At 41.3% G+C, this 11,860-nt stretch overlaps 1 protein-coding gene across 1 annotated transcript in view; it reads right to left on the reverse strand.

The window, feature by feature from the left end:
- ddb1 (damage specific DNA binding protein 1) overlaps positions 1 to 11,860 on the reverse strand; it is a 57,542-nt gene that overhangs the window by 10,284 nt on the left and 35,398 nt on the right. The gene's annotated exons all lie outside the window — the stretch shown is intronic.

An 11,860-nucleotide genomic window follows, 5' to 3' on the forward strand; every position in this document is an offset into this window, starting at 1 on the left:
TGCAGAACTGGCGAGAGCCCACGCACTCCAGGCTCCGTGTCTTTGGCACGCGTTAATGGGCATGATAGGTAGGTACAGCGGACAAATTTCACTCTCTCAAAGGCACTTACACAGCACACACACACACACACACAGACACCCACACACACACAGACACACACACACACACACACACACACAGACAGAACACACACACACAGAACACACACACACACACACACACACACAGACACACACACACACACGCACACACACCACAGACACCAACACACACACACAGACACACACACACACACACACACACACAGCACAGACAGACGCACACACAACAGAAGACACACGCACGACACACACCACACACACACCACCACACACACACACACACACACACCACATCACAGCACAAAACGCCACACACACACACGACACACACTGCTGTATTTAAAACGCATTCAATCTCTTCACTGTCTTGAAGAGTTTAGATCTGACATCTTAAAGGACCTCTTCAGTCTTCTGGGGAACACGCAGCCGTGAGTTTTTGGGTTGCTGAGAGTTTAGATGAGTAAGTATAATTTACGCCACGATACTCTTGAACACTTATCTTAGGCTTAGATTAGCTTAGCTATAGGCCAAACAGATAGCCCTGGCTCTGTCACTAATCTAATTAACAGCATAATATTGTTTATGTTAGAATTGCAGGTGTTTTTTTATGGCAAATGTTATTATCTTTTCTCAGCTATAATGTTTTTAATTGTTTCAGACAGCGGAAGGCTTTTAGAGAAGCTGCAAGGCAGAGCCAGGCTAGCAGTTTCCTTCTGGTTTCCAAGTCTTTGTGCTAAGCTAAGCTAACCAAGATATGAAGAGCCATTCGGTCCTTTCTGATCTGACTGTCAACAAAAAGCGTTCAACGAATCATGTCTGAATATTCCTCTTTTCTCCCTTTGGATCAGTTTCGTCCAAATCACAAACTATAGCCTCCAACCAACCAGGCAGTTTTCTTTTATTGCGGCTTGTAGGCTCCAGCACTACAATAATTTTGTGACAGGATACATGCACACTGAATGACAACGCTTTAATATTTGACAGTAAAATCGAGTGAAAAGGTCATATTCATTAAGTAAAGTGCAGACAGCTAACGACTGAAGCATTAAGTTCGACTAATCTGAATAAAATAGTTAGCTAGCAGTTTGTCATGAGACTGACAGCTGTCTGGACACGCAAGCCGCGCCTCTCATGTCAAGCATTTCCCAATAATCAAGCTTGCAGTAATGGGACCTCAAACTCCTGTCAACAACCATTCTATTCTAAATACTGTTCATTTCAGAAAGAGGGAAGAAGGGGCGAGAATCAGTATTTACTTACCTCAATTACTACAGATTTAGACCAACGTAAACGATCTGAGCCACGAAGCGCCGTAAAATGGGAAAAAATGGCAGAGATGAAGAAACAGGGAGCGCACATCGTTCGGATCAGAGCTGACAGTAATTATAACCCATGCGCTCTCCTACGGCACGAACACACGGCGTCAATTACATCTCGCTCAACGCGCTCTGCATTTCTTTAAAAAGTCTCTGAGGAAGTTAACAGGAAATGAAAACACCATTGTACATTCCAGTAAAAACTTCCCAAGAAGCCCATAAACCAATATGGGGTGCAGTGGGCAAGAAAAATGACCCGCCGTTAAGTCTATATCACAGCGCGCCGCGCATAATGGTGGTGATGAGAGTGTTTAGGAGTTTCAGCCAAAAGGACAGTGACAAACTTTTAGATACGAACTTGATAATCTCTCCTTGAAACACAGACACTGATTGGATGGAAAACGTGCACCATTAATGTCACATTATTGGTTATCCAAACACTTGATAAGTGGTTGCTCAAAGACTATTTAATCAGGAGAAAGAGTGATTTATTTTTAAACTGAAAGTCTAGAAACAGATCTGGTCTGAATATCCATCACTGTATTTAAAAGCTATTGGTTCACGAGTAACAGGCAGCCGTATTGGAATCTGAACGTGCGATTTAATAGATCACCTGTTACTTTTGCAGCAGTTCAATACATATTATTTTATTATTATTATTGGTTATATATATAAGTATATAGATATTCATACTCCTGCTGCTTGTTAACGCAAGTTTACCTGCTCGGTCATACCAGAGAAACTCACCTCAGTTGTGTGTTTCATTTCAGTTAATTGACAATAAATGAGGGAATGTTGTTACAGGCAGAAACGATGAACTTCGTTGGTTTACCACGCTGTCTGATTGGAGGTGATTTACACTGCTCGTCTTTTTTTATATATAGTTTGAATTCGTCACTCTGGGATTGTTGACACGATTAATAAGGCCGATATGCAAATCACTGCGGCTTGCAAGGTTTCATCAAATTTCAGAATACATCGGCAAAAATTCATATTAATAGTGTGTTTCCCTCGGTTCCGAGAGCTGTGAATATTAAAGTGTGAGCATCGGTCAGCGGATCCGCCGTTAACCGCCGCAGATAGAAGAAAGAAGACACGAGATGAGCATACACAAAACTGATGATGGACGAATAATGACGTAAATTATGACAAGTAGAAGCATCAGTTTCCATCTTACTTCTCAATGAAACGTTTCCAGTTTCCACAACACTCCACATTCAACAACTTAACGTATGTAGTGTTGATGTTTCATTCTCCCAACGCACATCAACTCTTTCATCTTCTTGAACAACCAGCTCGCATGGTGCATGCTCTCCGTCTCGACCCTCATTCCATCGCATATCCAGCACCACTTCCACAAAGTTTTTAAAACGCTTCAGTTACCGTGATGACAAAAAATAAAAATAAAGGATGCGAAAGTAAAAAGAACAAACAGACAGAGCAAATAATATTAAAACGCCCACTGACAAATAGTCTGCTAACAAATCTACTCTCTTCTTCTTTAGACTATGAATTGCTGGCCACAAGAGAGTCATGGATAAACGGGATGATTATAATATGACACATAAGCAGACTGATTACAGACATTAAAATAATAATGATAAATAGAAATTAATAAAGAGTTTCAGGTTATAGATGAGAAACATTTGGTGTCGACCTTGGAGTATGCATCAATATTATCACTTAAAAGAGGAATTGAATTAGAGAAGAAATATCATTTCTAGTTTTTACTAACAATCGATCAGTATAGCTGCAGCCTCCTCCTCACTCGTCCTGCCAGTCTGGTCCCAGCGCGCATGCGCTCTTCAATCGCACCTCACATATAGCAGAAATAGCAGGCTCTGGTCACCTAAATACAGGTGTGAGTTAAGCTCTTTTGTGCTGTCCAGATTATTTTCCCCGGAGCCTCAAATAAGATGGCCGCTCCGCAGTTTGAACTTGAGATGTTTCGGTGGCGGGGAAATGGCAGCCCGTCCCTTCAGAAGCTGCTGACTCGGTACGACTTTACAAAGAAATCAACTGCCCTAAAAATAAAAAAAACATTTGGAAAAGGCCGCTGAAGATTATTGAGGCGTTGGAGATCACGACTTCCAATGATCAAAAGTCACTTCAACATGGTTCCCAGCATGCAATCACACACGGGGAATTTCAGCTCGGCAACTAAGACGTCTCTTTAATTCAATATGCAAGGCTTGCGTTAGCTAGCCGATTTATCAATCCAGTCTGAAACTGCCTCCTTTCCTCTATCGCTGAAGTCGACAAGATCAAAGTGTTTACCTCTGCCTTGCATGAGGTGCATAATCTGTCGCCGTTGTCAGTTGAACGTGATGTTGTGCTTAATGTGATGTGGTGTTAATGTGTGTGTGTGATTGAATAGTGTGGACGGTTGTGTTAATGTGTGTGTGTGGTAGTTTTAGGAGTTCGCTGGTGACCTCCGCTTGTCGAGGCTGGGTATACACAGTCCCTCCTCCTGGACCTGCAGAAACGCCTCAACAGGGTCATGAGAAGCCTGGGAAAGATCGAGCAAAGCTTAATGCTTACTATATTAGCATTACAGTGCACTCACCATCCTGTCGCCACGGCGACACAGATCGACCCCGCATACTGCCGGTGGTGGGTTGTCCAGCTTGGCGGCAGTGGAACCCAGACAGCTGATACGGTTCACTTAATTGGCTTCAAAGATGTTATATGATTTGTTTCATTGAGATGCTGGAAATATTGTCATTTGATAGATTATTGATCGAGAGAGTTTACACTAACTACATTGACGATTTAAGTTGGTTTATTAAAGATAAACATCCTTTGGTTGCCGCTTCTCCAGTTGAATCTTTAGTATACATGACTCATTAATCCTGGATGGAGATTAAAATGTCAGAGCAGCTTGAGGTTTCAAAGACAGTAAGAACAAGTAAAGTAACAAAGAGTGAAAAAATACGAAGGGTCAAGTTGAACAGTAAAAATGAGAGGTTAGATGTGATTAAATAAAATAAATATGTTCCTATGGACAGGAGTGCAGAGGTGTTTTTGGGTTGAGTATTAATTAGCTTTAGTGAGTGAAACAGCACATTTGAAGACATCTCACCTGTGAAGGTGGTTTAGGATTAGAAATTTTAGTTTTTCTCTGTTTTTCAAGGTGATACGAATTGATCCTTTTATCAACGGAGAAATAGAGGGCACGGTCTCTAGCACACTTACGTTTCATTTAAAAATGGCGTTTTAAAACGAAAACGCATATCCGGGCCATAGACGAAGCGTTATCAGCTCCGCATCAAGAAAATCAGGAATGAGATTCTTCAGCTCTGGAGTTGATTAGGGCGGGCAGAGAACGACGGAGCAGGCAGAGACAGTTTGTAGCATTAAAACAGAGAAATGTTAAAGTGAACAGCGAGCTGCTGCAAAGACAAGAAGCGTCAGTAACCTCTGTCATCTCATGCATCAATGTAGTATTCAGCACACTGTGAGTCGCAGGCCTGATCGACAGCCACACTCAATGGAGAGACCGTGGGTTGACCCTCTATTCGTTTACAAAGTGTCATCTGTTTTCATGTCCAGAGTACAACACAGTAACTTCCAGAGAGTTTCAATGATAAAACCACAAGCCCGGTAGAGTTTTTTTAAAATAAAACATACCCGGAGTTTTCACGAAATAAACACAACCCGGGCGGAGTTTTTCAAAATAAAGCACAACCACAGGAGTGTTCTTCAAAAGTAAAACACAACTCCACGAATTCTTTCAAAATGAACCAACTGCCAGAGTGAATTTCGAACAAATGTAAGAAACGCTGTCAAAGTCTCTGTTTTCAGGGCAACAAAAAACCGTTGTGTCGGAGAGTGAGCATCCGGAGAATGGTAGGAGTAGATGCGTTTATAAGATATGCCTGTAGCAGTGTGGCCGTAGCATCAGGGCTAAGTGTCAGATAGAGGATGAGAGTGATGGATGTTATGAAGCGCGAAAGAGTGCTGAAAGTCTCGTGGTGATATTTGTGAATACTCAGCTATTCTCACTATGCCGACATAATCCATTGAGTCATTGGTAGGCACTGAATCGTGTATGATAGTAATGAGAAGGGGTGAGATAAATGCTGTTTTGAAACTTTTTATTTAAATATACTCTTTATGTTTTACATTCAAATGTCTTTAGGCTGCAGTTTAAACCTCAGCAGTCAACAGGCCAGCAAGCACCAGAGCTCTGTTATAATTTCCTGCGTTTATCTCGCGAACCGTCTGTACCCTCTGAGGTGGCTAGCGTTAAGCTATTAAGAAGACGCCGTTCACCATCTGCACTGAAATAGAGTATAGAGATTTTAGCCGTGCCTGAGGCATGTGGTAGAATAATGTGATTATTGTACCTAAAGTTTGACGCCAAGGGAATAGCAAAGGCCTTGCATTTGTTTTTACTGACTCACCGCTGCACCTGGAGATTCCTTCCACACCGAGCGCAAGACGGAGCAGCCACCGGGATTCATCGACGGGGAATCTTTGATCGAGAGTTTCCTGGAATTCTCGGCCGGCCCAAGATGCAGGAGGTCGTCACACTCTACAGGTAGGAGCGCATCTACGATACCAGATGAAATGAGAATTTATCCTTTTTCTTTTTTGGCGTTTCTGGACTCAGTTGTTTCAGTATTGTGGAGACTGAATATCTCATTGGCCGCGTGTGTTGACGCTGTAATAGGCACAAATATGAAAGTTGTCGTCATAACACGGAGACATAAGCGTGTTCTTAAGAGCAGAGGGTCGGACAGAAACATGCGGTGGAGAAGGAAGCGCGGCATTTGTGGTTCTAACTTAAGGCAACCTCTCGCACACTTTCAAAACCCTTCAGATGGTTTTTCCGAGCTGCTCCTGCGCTCTGTGAGCGGGACCCTGGAATCACGTTCACAGCAGAAACAGGTGGCAAAACACTTTTGGCAGATAAACAAATAATCATATTCTGCTTTGTGTCTCTCTTTACTCTCATTCCATTTCATAAAAAAAAAACAAAAACACTTTTAGCCTCGTCCCTGTTTCCCTCTCAAGACCAGATGATAAAAAAAATAATTCAAAGCAGTTTATTTGCCAAAAACTCCTTTTAAAGCCCAGACTCCAGTAAGGTTGAGCTTTAAAAATAGAATATGGAACAGCATCAGTTTTCTCACTTACATCCTTTATTTCAAAATCACATGAACATCAGAAAAGACAGAGACGTCGAGATCTCAGGTTTCCAATTTATTTAAGGTGTTAAGAGAATAAAAAGCAGCAGAATGCCACATTGTGATCACTGAACTGTTTGAACATGCTGTGCATGAAAAATGACTTCAACTACTCACTGATTATCATGGAGTTGTAAGATTAAATCCAAACTGCTATTTTGCTATTTGATTAATTGACTAATCTTTGCAGCTTCGGCTGAAAAAGTCTAAATATGTACACCTTTAACCTGAAGGAAAAAAGTCTCAGTGAACTGCAGAAAAAGCCCAAACAATTCAGAGATACAGAAGAGAATTGATTACAGAGACTGAAGGTTTTTGCCTTGAAACTTGAAAAAAGAACTTTGAATTGACATTTCTTGAAAATCTCTCAAGTGCTCCATTTAATAAAGAATTTCTGCCGCTTCGTTCTTCGTTCTCATAGGCCCTCCAATCTTATATTTCAAGGTGGTAACTCATCAGTGAAAGAGCAGGGTGGTGGCGGATGATGAATTCACTAGTTGAAGAGGAGGCCCAGTTTTTAGAATCAGGGAACCTGTGGCGGGTTAAATAAATGTCAACTAAACTGGTGAATTAGTCATGAGTCAGACTTCACCTCAGACTGGATGAAGATACTCTGAGTTTAGAGACTTTACTGTAGACTTCGTGTGAGTTCATTAAGATAGGCAGTGGGTCACCAATCATTTGCAAAAAGATCAAATGAAATAATGATAAAATAAAAACATTGTTTTTAAATGTTTGAAAAACAAAATGATCTTGGATGGAGTAAAAATGCAGAGCTGCTTAGCAACATGAAGAATTAAAAAGACATGAGTGGAGAGACAGATGGTGAATCCTCTGCTCTCGCTTCACGTCCTGATGTTCTATTTCAATTTAAATTAAAGAGCTCAGTAAAGTGCGTCATCTGACGTCCGTGTGGTTACGGTGTCGGATGGGGCCCGCCAACACTTTTGAGATTTTGGTGGTGGGTGCCGTGAGTTGAGAAGGTGAGAACCACTGGATAGTCAAAACTTTATTTATTAAGGAATTATCGAGGGAGAATGACACATTAAGATTGCTAATCATTCATTAACATCCTTTTTATTATCAGTAATTAGGAGGTTATTGATGGAGAACTCTGTTAATGGCTGGATGTTGCAGAATAGGTGTTCATGCAAACAATAAGAACATTAATAAATGTTCTTTAATAATGACTAATAAAGAGCAAATAAACTCCTATAATGAAAACTTCTACACAACTAGTTAAAGGTGAATATGTGTAACTTTGATAAAGTGTGACCCAAGATTCTGAAGATGGATGGATGGACTTTATTTATCCGTGAGCGGGAAATTCTATGTCCAGTAACTCATTAGTAATAAAATAATAATAATCAACAGTTAATAATAAGACAATAATATAGTAATGAGAGTGTCCACTTTCCTTTGGCTGAGGTTCTACAGCCTGAACGGCAGTGGGAACAAAGGATCTCCTGAACCTCTCTGTTCTGCAGCGGCAGAGCTTATAACAATTAAAAAAAAAAATATATATATATATATAAAATTGCAAATAATAGTAATTCAAACAAAAAATGTCAAAACATACATTGTTAAAAAACTGAGTAACATGCGCTTGTCTTCAATACATGACCTGTTTATGATGTTTCCATGTATGGGACTGGGTGTCGTCGTTGCTCATTGTTGGCTCATTGTTTGCCTCATTGTTGGCTCTGTTCAGATCCGTAATGATTGGCGAGCGGTATGAGCGTGAAGCCACAGTAGACGAGGTCCATCAAATTGTGGAGGAGCTGACGAGGATTCACTAACGCTCAGCGCCATCGCGGACCCCGCTGAGTGAAAGAGCTGAGTGGCCCAAAGGATGAGAGTGAAGGGGCGAGAACGGAGGAAGGGAACGGTTGGGTTTTTTTGCAGATTTGTAAAATACTTTATAAATTAAACAGTCTGTGCATGTTCGTCCTTCAGACTTCAATGATCTGTAACCGTGGAGACCCTGAAGGCGCTAGACGTATGAGTGCAAACACTTCTCATTAAGACGAGTCTCTAGGCGAAGTGCGTAGGCATCTGTTTGGACAACATAAAAGACCAAAAGGTAAAGCTACTGGTCTGAGTGTGTTTGAGCTTGTGTGATTGCGTCTGTGTGAATAATGTGTGACTATACGTAGGAAAGCCCAGAGATCTCCTTGTTCCCTGACAGGCGAGCAGATATCTTTCCACTCCACAAGTTTAAATCTGACCCAATTTTACACTTTTTCAACCTATTGTTGAGTCTGGAGTAAAAACGCACTGTATGAGGAAACCAAAATGAGGAAGATGATAGATTTATCGGCTATTTTGGTCTTTGGTGACGTTTTCTTTGGTTTATTCTAATAACTTTGGCTTTAGTAGCTGTTCACACCTGTGTGTTTCATTTTTGTCCTCTATTCGACGCTTTTCAAGACTTTCTGTAGGCCCACACAAGTGCAAAAAGTCAGTAATCCTGTGAAATATCTCAGGATCTGATTTTCTGGAAGGTTTGGTCTGCACAAGTTTTGTGCAAATATTCATGTTCCCCAGTGGATGAACTGTATAATAACTCCTGATCTTTCACAGAGCTGAGGCCATGAGTTGTTTTCAGCGGGTTTGTACGTTCTGTCCCATTCTTGTGGACGAATGATATTCCTCAGTAACACCTGACGGAACTTCTTCGCATTTTGCACATCAAATTCACTATGACTCAAAGACCGAACGATTAAGATTTCTGGTGGCTAAGGTCTATAGGTCAATCGCAACAGTGAACCTCACTAGCTATAGCATCTTATCACCTATAATCGTAAGATCTTCACACAGCCATTATGGACAACATTTTCACATCTAATACGTTAAATATATTCTCTGGACTCCTGGAGGTAAAACATGGGATGTGACCTGGGAACTTAGTCGAGTGGGCGGAGGGATACGGACCACGACAGTGAGGGTGATTTCTAGTTTTCATCTAATATGACCAAATTATTTGCAAATATAATGTGTTAGTTGCTAATTAGGCAAATGTTATGCATGCTAGATACGTGTTAAACCAGATTGGCGGACATGGTGAACATGCACACTGCTCATTAATGTATTAATTGTACGGGTTTTTTCCTCTTCTACAGAAATCAACTCAATATTTTTTGGACTGTATTGATTGAAACGGGATGCATTTAAAAACATGTTCAAACTTCTAATGACATTCCTAATGAACCAACAGAATAATCGCGGAAGAGCAACTGGCAGATTATTTAAGATTGTGCCCAGTTTTTAATGTGAACTTGCCCAAGGTATTTTGGGTTTGGTGTGACAACTTTAAATTTCTTGTCTGAAGGTTGAGTAGCTGCTGTGGCACAGAAAACAACTACCATGTGAAGCCTCTTTATTCGCAGCTGGAAGTATTTGTATCTCGACTGCAGGTTTTTAGTCCGTTTTCCTAAACTTCTATACAGTCCAACCCGTTTTAATGCACTTAAACACACATGCACTCTGGACGCTCGTTTATCACAATTAAGTTCGTCTTGGTTTCTGGCCTGCACCTTGCGCAGCTTGCTATCCACGGGCGCTGCAGCCGTAAATGAATCTCAGGCGTCCAACACGGTGGGGGCTGAAAAAAGAGGAATTGAGAAGAAAATGAATCTTTGTGGTGTCAGTTTGTGTGCAGAGTAAAGATGTGGGGTTTTTCCTCCTTGGGTTTTTCCTCGTCAGACCTGCTGAAAATGCTGAATATTACTGTGGCAATTGTTTTTCTCGACGGCCATCATTAATTTCTGTGTGTGTGCATATTATCTTTTCATGCTGCCAGTAAGCAGTGTCAATTGAGCACCACCGCTTTTTTTTTTTCTTTCAGGCTGAAAGATATCTAAAGGTCCACAGGCTGAAATACTGGCAGGGTGACAGGTGCAAACTAAGCTTCAGATAATAATTCTTCTCCACTGAGATGTTTTGAAGCGAACTGTCGTGACTGGCATTGGAAGTCCTCGCCAGTTCTGAGCTATTGCTGTCCCTTGTCACGTCCTGAGGCAAAACAGACCTTTGTTTGGCTCCGTGGTGTCTTCACTCGCATTCCCACTCACAGGCAGATCTGTCTGCACTCTCTTCCTCTCATATTTAAATCTGCTTCATGAATGTAAGCAACTATATATCTATCTATGATACAATAGATAGATATATATATGATGCCATGACCATATAAAAACTGAAAGGGAGGTTAAAATGTTTGGCATCAGATTAAATTTCAGATATTCCTATTTATTTTTTGTAGAACTCGTATGGGAAAATCATGTTACTGAGGGCGATTTTTATTTTCAATTAAGGGATTCATGTAAACTAAATGTAACTCCCTTGTGTTCCACTACACCATACATAATATGTATACAACGATATTTCCAACAGCAAGTCTATTCTTAATATTAACACAAACATGAACCGCTGATGTTTCCAGGTAGCGACGATTCGCCATTTAAGACTAGGAAGCAGAGAAACGTGAAGCTCTAGGTTTATATTCTGGAGCCCACTGTAAACATTTCAATGAGACCCGTGTTTGAGACGTGGATGTTAAAGACCAGAACGCATCCACAATCTAAATGTTGTTGTCCAGCAGTTGTGGTCAGAAGAGCCGAGGAACTACACTAGAGAATCTGTGCGTGAATTATAACCAGTACCACTCCACCAGAGTTCAACATGTGCAGTGTGGCAGGCTCATGTATATGTTACTTCACCTATGCACACTGTGAAAAGCGCCACAGCTGGGATACAAGAGGTTGTCTCGTGGCTTCTCTGGAAACATGGGAATCGTTAGTGAAGCAGAGGTTCGATTATAACGAGCAGCAGGTTGTTCAAGCTGGATACTCCCAAAAAAGAAAGAAAGAGATTAAAATGCTTTCCTAAATAACTCCTGAGAGGAAACGAATCAACAACAAACAGATAGAAGTGGGTGATATCTCCCCGTGTTCACAGGCTTTCTCAGCGCATGGTAAGAGAAGTTTTGACGTTTAAGGGGGAAAGGAGAGTCGACTGTGTGAACCACTCTGGAAAATGTCAGTCCTTCGTAATTGATTACGCCGCTCGGCTTCAACTGGAGCAGCCTGAAAAAGATCAAAACAAATAACGTCATTTCAGATGTCCTGATGCGTGTTATCTGCTGAGGGTCGTTGTAGGCTGCTGCTGGTGGGCCGGGTTCACCTGTTTTCACTGAGAGCTTTTTGGCACCTCAAGCCTGGTCCGGCTCTCGGTTCATCTCACATCTTTTTA

Source organism: Seriola dumerili, unplaced genomic scaffold (assembly GCF_002260705.1).
Source record: "Seriola dumerili isolate Sdu_G_001 unplaced genomic scaffold, Sdu_1.0 BDQW01000012.1, whole genome shotgun sequence".
Taxonomy (NCBI): domain Eukaryota; kingdom Metazoa; phylum Chordata; class Actinopteri; order Carangiformes; family Carangidae; genus Seriola; species Seriola dumerili.